The sequence below is a fragment of the Eurytemora carolleeae genome, unplaced genomic scaffold, assembly GCF_000591075.1.
Source record: "Eurytemora carolleeae unplaced genomic scaffold, Eaff_2.0 scaffold223, whole genome shotgun sequence".
Taxonomy (NCBI): Eukaryota; Metazoa; Arthropoda; class Copepoda; order Calanoida; family Temoridae; genus Eurytemora; species Eurytemora carolleeae.
In genome coordinates, this window is record NW_019396601.1 from 125,570 (window position 1) to 133,653 (window position 8,084).

The following is an 8,084-nucleotide window of genomic DNA, read 5'->3' on the forward strand; positions in this document are numbered from 1 at the left end:
CCTGCAATCAGCTATATTTGTTGAGCCCTACCTGCAATCAGCTATATTTGTTGAGCCCTACCTGCAATCAGCTATATTTGTTGAGCCCTACTTGTAATCAACTATATATGTCCGGCTCTACTTGTAATCAACTATATACGTCCAGCTCTACTTGTAATCAACTATATATGTCCAGCTCTACTTGTAATCAACTATATATATGTCCAGTCCTACCTGTAATCAACTATATATGTCCAGTCCTACCTGTAATCAACTATATATGTCCAGTCCTACCTGTAATCAACTATGTATGTCCAGCTCTACTTGTAATCTACTATATATTTCCAGCTCTACTTGTAATCAACTATATATGTCCAGCTCTATTTGTAATCAACTATATATGTCCTGATGTAACAAATGATGTTTGTAAACAATGGCGTAAATTAAGTACTGTGTATTGTCATTATCTTCCATTGTTCCAACCATGCTATAAAGGGACTGCTCACATTATTTCAAGTGGCTGTTTCAAACAGCCACATGCACAATTCACAACGGAACTTAGCTGTTAAGCTGACTGAGTAAAAATGATAGAAACACTCTTCTGATATCCTATCTGAAAATTGATTATTATAAATCAAGGTTTCTGTATACTGTATAATTATATTGTTAGTGCAGGGAAAGGTTAGATTAGTAACGTTAAAAATCTGTTAACTGTAACTCTCTTAATGGAGGGTAACTTGAAATTAAGTCCACAGCCCTGGCAGTAAAGAAAATGACTTTATTTCTCCGTCTATACTATCTAGATATCTATACTGTCATGATTTAATACTGCAATAAAATGCCTGTTTTCCCGGTGTACATTTTCTGATAACGTATATATATATAAAACAATATTCCTTTCCTTGTCCTTACAAAAATAGAAGGAGCTTAGCCCCCGAACCATAAACTTTCGACTAGCCTTAGCTAATTGGGCTAAATACATATGTATTGTACAGTTTAACACAGAACTTCGGAGACATTGAAAGAATTTATATAATATCGTCTTGATAATTTTAAATGGGTCTTATATTATTACTAGCTTGGGAACCCANATATATATAGATTATACCAAAATCTCAGTAGTTGTGAAAATTAATAAATAGCCATGTAATATGCGCAGAAACAGTTTTGACAAGCTTCATATAATTATTCAATTGTTTTTAATATTTGATTAAACTTTGCAAAATCATGACTCTCACACAAAATAAAATACTGATCGATTTAAAATCGTTCAATAAAAAATCGTTTAGTAAAAAATCGTCAGTGAAAAATCGTTCTGCAAAAAATCGTTCAGTGAAAAATCGGTCAGTGAAAAATGTTGCAGTAAAATAATGGTTCAGTAAAAAATCGTTAAGTAAAATCGTTCAGTAAAAAATGGTTCAGTAAAAAATGGTTCATTGAAAAATGGTTTTTGTGAAAAAATACATATCAAGGGGTATTTTGTGAAAAAGTTAATAGTAAGGGGATATTTTGTGAAAAAATCAAGATATCTATTGACAAGGACTCTACTGTTTTCTGGTTCTCTCTGTAAATATCTATTGACAAGGATTCTACTGTTTTCTGGTTCTCTCTGTAAATACCTATTGTCCATTTTTGCAAGAATTTGTTTTTCTTTGTTTCCAATCAAAGAGCACATTATATTTTATAACACATTCGTTTAGCTCATAAAAATTTATAATCTTAATAAACTTGTTATAATAACTTTTTTAAGAGAGTAAAAAATACTACAGACTGCATATGATTACTGGTTAAAGATTTTAGGACTTTTTTATTTGTTCAGGAATGATTCCATATTATAATTATATCAATACAATGAAGACGACTTCCGACTTCAATTTTGATTTAATTTCAGCTGTTAAACAGCATGAATACACATAAACATAGAGGTCAAGCGAATCTATCAATTTAAAAAGCTTCTCTTTCTTTACCTGTAAACTTTTAATTCGAAAAAAGCTTATTAACAATCAAAACTTAAATAAAAAGTCATCTTCATTATATATTGGTATAATCGCATACGACTGTATATAATAATATTCCAATGTAATTTTCATTATTTTTTCAATGTTTAAGACAAATACAAAATTGTAAAAGGATATATTTATGCGTTGTACCTACTTTTATAAAAAAAGAATAAAATACATAAATAATTTCTAAAATTTTGTTGACAGATTTGTCAAAATTCTTTTATCTTCAAAGGAAGTTGAACACTTTCTAAAGACTCTAATTCTCTCCTGTTTATATTGTTGCAACAATATAAACAGGAGAGATATATATGAAGTATGAACTCCGAGATCTAGATAGATCTCATAGTCTCAGCTTGAAAAACCAAAGATTTACACCGTAAGGTAGCAAAGATATAGGGATTTGAAAAATAAGACTTTGTTGCTATAGAGCTTAGTTCCTTTTGAATGTCAAAAAAATGGATCGTTTAAAAATATGAAAGAATACAGTTAATACTAAGATCTTAACTTCATGCTTATGAGTGACTTAATTTAGATATTTTTATTTGGGAAGTGATTTATAATTACTAGTAAAACTATTTGCTTTGTAACGACAAATATACGTTAAAGTTTTGCTTTAATGTCGTCTTCCTAATCTATGCAGTTTCCTGGTTCTTACTGTATATATGTAAATACAAATATTTGTATTTTTATAAATTGATGAATATGTTTAAATATCAATAAAATAGCAAAGTGGGAAGTACATTTTAATCTTCAAATTTATATCATAGGTTAGCTGACGAAGAGGCCAGCTGACGAAGAGACCAGCTGACGAAGAGCCAGCTGAAGAAGAGGCTAAATGACGAAGAGACCAACTGACAAAGAGGCCAGCTGACAAAGAGGCCAACCTGACAAAGAGGTCAGTTAATGAATAAACCGCAGCTTACGAAGAGAACAGCTGACGGAGAGGCCAGCTGAAGAAGCGCCAGCTGAAGAAGAGGCTATGTAGCTGACGAAAAGACCAACTGACGAAGCAACCAACTGATAAAGAGGCCAACTGACGAAGAGGCCAGCTGGCGAAGAAACCAACTGATAAAGAGGCCATCTGACAAAGAGGCCTGCTAACAAATAAATTTCAGCTTAAGAAGTGATGAGCTGACCAAGAGGCCAGCTGACGAAGAGACCAGCTGACAAAGAGGCCAGCTGACAAAGAGACCAGCAGAAGAAGAGGCTAGCTTACGAAGAGACCAGCTGAAAAAGAGACCTACTGACGAAGAGGCAAGCTGACGAAGAGGCCAACTGATGAAGAGACCAACAGAAAAAAAAGCCAGCTCACAAAGAGGCCACCTAACAAATAAACTGCAGCTTAAAAATAGACCAGCTGACAAAGGGACCAGCCGACAAAGAGACCAGATGAAGAAGAGGCCAGCCGACGAAGAGACCAGCTGACAAAGAAACCTACTGACGAAGAGACCAGCTGACAAAGAGACCTAATGACGAAGAGGCCTGTTGACAAAGAGGCCAGCTGACGAAGAGGCCAGCTGAAGAAGAGGCCACCTAACAAATAAAGTGCAGCTAATGAAGAGACAAGCTCACGATGAGGCCAGCTGACGAAGAGGCCAGCTGACGAAGAGGCCAGCTGAAGAAGAGGCCACCTAACAAATAAAGTGCAGCTAATGAAGAGACAAGCTCACGATGAGGCCAGCTGACGAAGAGGCCAGCTGACGAAGAAGCCAGCTGACGAAGAAACCAGCTGAAGGGTGTATAGGGTTTTTAATTATCAATAACATTGTAATTGTATCGTAAAAATTGAATTAAAGGAAATAAAAGAAAAAAGACATCTACGTTTAAAATAAAATATCAAATCTACAAAAAAATATGTAAATGTAAATGATAAAACAAAAGTTCACCAGGATAATTTCCTTATAAATCATTCACCTGTTATACTGAATACATACTTGTATACTTTGCAAAAAAATGCAGACGGAAAAAGCTATGCACAACATTTGATCTATTCAAACATGTTTGCAATAAATCTTTGCAATCACACGAGACCAGTGCATTTCTTGAAAGTCAATTCCTGGCCATATCTAGCCTTCAAGTCTAATCTTGCCAATTTTAAACTTTATAAAGGATCAATAAATGTTGCAGAGCCAAAGAAAAACAAGTGTATTGTCTTAATTTTTTTGTAGATTTGATAAATGTTTTTATACTATACTACCTGAATGTAAAGATAATTTGATAAAGACCAATTTAATTAGAAATTTTTATTATTTTTTATAACATAAAGTACACATATGCATAAAAAAATATGATGTGTAAATATTCTTTAATTATGTTTGTTGAGAAAAACAATACAAGCACGGCCTCAGTAAATATTCAGAAATAAGGAAACAAGTTGAAAGAAAAATAAGATTAATTTGAACTTGAGTCGTATTTGTGTTAAGTCAATGTTTGTACCATGTAATACAATGAAAAGGTTAAACTCGGAATGCTTGCAAATTGTAAAATATTGACCAAGAGAATGGAAAAGGAAAATTGCGGTATTTTTGTAATCTATTGGCCGGCTAGCTAAGCCGGGCAGATAAGCCGGCCAGTCTGCTACCTGGATCCCAGCTGTTACCTTCACTATGCAGAGTTATCCCAGTGTTTAGTGACGGTTTCCTGCAGCGCCCCTGGTGGCAGGCTCATTAACCATTGGAACTGATTGAAACGCGCGCCACTAGCGGCGTGTTTGAAAACCAATTGAGTTAAAATGGCGGAATGATTGACAACTCTTGCGTGTAATGGATGGTGAGTTAAAATTATTCAAAACTTTTTTCAAGACTATTTTATTATTTCATGATAAATGTTTACAGTCTTTTTGATGGTGACGATGTGTTTCCTTGATTTTCTAACGAGAAAATTGAAAAGAATATCATGGTTACTATGTAGTTATTTCAGAAAAATAGTAAGAAAAAGAACGCTTTCTTATTTTTTACTTTGATATCAATTATAATGATACACATCGGAGATAACAAAGTGTTACCGAGTCTTCCAAATCATTAAGGTTTGATTCTCAAAACTTGTAAGTTTTCTCTCGGCACATGGTTACACTAAAATTTGTATTACGAAATATTTCTATCCTTAAAGATATATACAAACAATATACTAGCTCGCACCCTTCATTTATTATTCCCCAACCCCCTCAATGTGTGGAGGAAACTTTTAGAGAAAAGAAATGCTAAGCAAGAGACTTTGAAATCCTGTTTTTTCCCCCAGATTGGAACTCGTGCAATAGACCTTTACAAATTATAACTCCAAGTTTCATTCGTCTTGGGATTTCCTAAATGTGAAGTATTTACCCTAAACGTGACGGAGAATTTGAGATTGAAGATTTTTCAGAACGTAATTTGTTGATAAAATTAGATAATCATCCAAGGTTTCGTTATTTCACTATGTCTAAAGTTGCTGACTCCAAGTGTATATATATATATAAGTGACAAGAAAGGGGACCAAGTAATAATGACTTTAATAACGTAATAATTGATTAAACGTTCAATACTGTAAATAAACATAAACTATACCACTTGCATTTATTCAATTCACAACCAGAAAATTGTGTGATAAATAATTATTATTTTATTGGTAACATACTATCTATATAATACAGTATATCATGTCATTATTGCATGCATAGTGTGTCACAAAAAAATATGTTACTTAAGTTTCAAAATTATACGAGGTCCCAGGAAAAACAAATTTAAGTTTAAAAAATTTAAAAACAATATTCGGAAACATGTACAATTTAAATCTTCCAAATTGGTATTAAGTAATAATCCATTCTTTTGAGACTCATTTCATCCTACTATCTCAATTTTCAAGCCATGCTTTTTTTGAAACACCCATGGATATGGATTTTTATCTGATATATATTCTTGCGGACAAATACGCCGACAACATCCAATAATCAGAAAATAGATAAAAAATATGTGTTTTTTGTATTTTTTCTTACAATAATTTGTTCTCAACCTCTCCCNCTGTATGCGCAATTTCTAGTGACCCATCCATGTTTAGAGTGAAATCCCCTTAAAACCTTTATCTGATAAAAAATGTGGAAGATATTGTCAGTTTTCTAGGTTTTAAAACGTTAAATTCCGATAATTCCTATATTTTTCCTGCAGGAGAAATGCGCGAGTCACTTTTGTTGAGAAATCACAACTGGAAATAATCAGCTTTCAGAGTTATAAACATAGATATCTAATTCATACTTTGACAGACAAAACTTTCAACGGTACCGTTGTGAATTGGACATCGCCATCTTTGCATAGAGGGTCCCTTGAAACCATGCTTACAGTCCCTTTAAGTCTTGATGCCTTGTTATCCGACATGATGTGTCTCAGGGTGTCTCACTAAACATGACTTACGTCATAAAGATCGTCGTTCATTTTTTAATATTCAAAGAGAGTGTCAGCGTAATTTCATGTGACCTTTCATTCAATGATGGCAATGTCCGATTAACAACGGTACCATTGAAGCTTTTATCTGATCAATAACAAGGAATATATTGTCGTTTTTCTAGCTTGAAAAATTAATTTTGAGAACTCCTTTACGTTCTCTTCAATAGAAAGGCAAGCTATTGAGGATACCGTCGTGAATCGGGAAATGCCATCTTTACATGGAGGGTCACTTAAAATTACGTTTAGAGTCCCTTAACAGAAAGTAAAAAGTACAAATATAGAAAGATTGCATTGCACAGCTTAAAATATTTCCAAATAAATGTACTTAAGTTACCTTAAAATGTTTTAAAAATGATATTTTTTGTTTTTCTTCAAACAATTGAAATCTAAACAAAATTCTTCATTTCTCCGGTATTTTGGAAATGCCAGGAATAAGGGTATTTTATGATAATTGTTTAGATAATTGTTTTAAAAACGTGTGAAAAATAGGTACTCAAGTCTGAAATACAGAATATTAAGATTAAAACCATTATAAAGTATTTCATTTCTTATTAAAGATAAACTAATGCACAGGATAAACAGAAAATAACTTTCTATGTAAATGTCCCTGGAAATCATTTCCTTTTCCTGACAATATGTCTCAATCTGATCAACCCAAGAAATAGTTTGTTTCACTTAACCCTATCCCTGCTGGGGTACTTGAAAACCAGGATACGCTGGGTGGGGGTCAATATGACCCCCCCCCACGTTTGTTGTCCAAATATTCTCATTGGAAAGCTCTTATGCTCTACTTTTAGAATCTGCAATAAAATTTGCAAATTTGCAAAAGTAAATTTTTTTTGCAAAAATATACTTTTTTGAAAAGCCCTTGACCATGCTATTTCAAATATACAAAAAAATTTGTAAAATTTTAAATAACCTGATGTATAATTAAGAAAAACTAAAAATGTGCAAATTTCTTTTGACAGGTTGTAAGCAAATATATGTTGGAAACAAATTTCTTTGCAAAGCTTTTAAAAAAGCTAAAAATTATCAAAATCTAACAACTAAAAGTGGGTCTAAACAAAGATTTTCTTTGTTACAAGAAAAAGTATTCATTCAGGCTGTGTGCCTGATGACTCAGGCAGTTAGTATAAAAGCCCGGTTTTTCAACAGCTTCAGACCAATACTTTTTGAGCTATGTAAAAAAACTACACGTGGGGGTAAAATTGCCCCCCCCCCTCCCCAGCAGGAATAGGGTTAAATATATCAATCATTTCCAGACTTACACAATAGAGATGTTAACCCTAAACAGGCTAGAGGGAAGGGGGGGGGTAGTTTGGCGCCCCCAATAGTTTTTTTTGGTCCTGGCACTCTAATTTTGGACACTGTAGTACTATCACCATCATATTTTTACTTTTAAGAAAAGTAATTCAAGGATATTCTAAAATATGCATATGATTCTTTTTATAAAAGCTACTAATCTAACACTATATACGGTTTTAGAGAGCCCTTAAAAAATGGGTAATATCACTTTTTTTTTATTGTCAAAAACTAAAATATTCAAAATTCGAAAAAACCTTGTTTAACCATTTGCTGCAACTAACGATAACGTTATAGTGGCCACCTCTATTCATAGATTTTTATATTTTACTAATGTTGGTGCATATTTTTGCAAAAAGCAGCACAATAATTCTATTTTATATCG